Raw genomic sequence first — 1,167 nt, 5'->3', positions numbered from 1 at the left:
AAAAAAGCAGGACAGCTGATAGAGTGCAGTTGGTGCTTGCTTCTTCTGTGCTGCTGCTTTGCTTGTCTCCAGCAGGTAACACAGGGGCTGTTCTGGACCTTCCAGGGGGAATGTTTAGGTCTGGGGTGTGGAAGCAGCAGGGAAGACCCTTGAACTCTGCTTTCCCTCAGTTGTGGTCTTGTTGTTTCTTTGAGTCAAGAGTTTCTTGAAGCCTTGGTGGGATATGATGCTTTTGCTGGGGCTACTTAAAAACAGAGGCTGGGTAAGATTAAGAGGGTAAAAAAGCAGTTATATTTATTGAGGGGTCTTCAGGTACATCCAGGGCAGACAAAGCCCCCCAAGTCCACCCAAAAATGGATCACAGGTCTTGGGTTTTCACACTTTTATAAATTGGGTCCATTTGTATATTGGGGGTTCATCTTGTAATTACAGCTTTAGGAAATGAAGTCATTTACCCCGAGTTTGCTGCCCTCAACTCACTTTTGTTTCCCTCTCTGGGCCCTGAGGCGGTGAGGTGTCCTTGACTGCCAGGCCTGGAGAGGAATTGTTGTGTCTGCCCAGACTGGGAAAGCAGCAGCTCACACTGTGTGTGGGGGGGTTTGGAGTTGTACACTAAAGAACTGCAGGGTTACAAAACTATAAAAAATAGAAAATCTAAAATCCTAAGGCATCAGAGGAAGGAAGCATGTTGTACCTTTCTCTAATATAAATATATTAATAATGTTTGGTCTTTAGGGTGAAGAAAGGGAGGTGGTGGAGTCCCCATCCCTGGGTGTGTTTAACAAAGCCTGGATGTGGCACTGGGTGCCAGGGTTTAGTTGAGGGGTTGGGGCTGGGTTGGACTCACTGATCTTGAAGGTCTCTTCCAACCCAGTGATTCTGTGAATTCTGTGAAAGAATGCTCTCCTTGTTCCTTTAATTATCACAAACCACCTGGAACTTAAACTTGAAACTGGATGGATTTGCAAGTGGCACAGACCCCCTCCTATGAGGCTGTTCTGGGGTGTTCCCTGAAAGAGAAAAGGAATTCTTCTCTTTTATGACCCTCAAGGGATGCGTCCCCTTTGGAGGGGAATGTTTCCCTAAGGCCTTGGTGTTCCTTGCATTGCAGCTGCCATGGCCTCTGCTGTGCCCCGCGAGGAAGAGGCTGCCCAGAGCTCCCCAGAG

This window comes from Zonotrichia albicollis, chromosome 17 (assembly GCF_047830755.1).
Source record: "Zonotrichia albicollis isolate bZonAlb1 chromosome 17, bZonAlb1.hap1, whole genome shotgun sequence".
Lineage (NCBI taxonomy): Eukaryota > Metazoa > Chordata > Aves > Passeriformes > Passerellidae > Zonotrichia > Zonotrichia albicollis.
The sequence above is the reverse complement of the archived record's forward strand: the minus strand, read 5'-3'. Positions refer to the sequence as shown.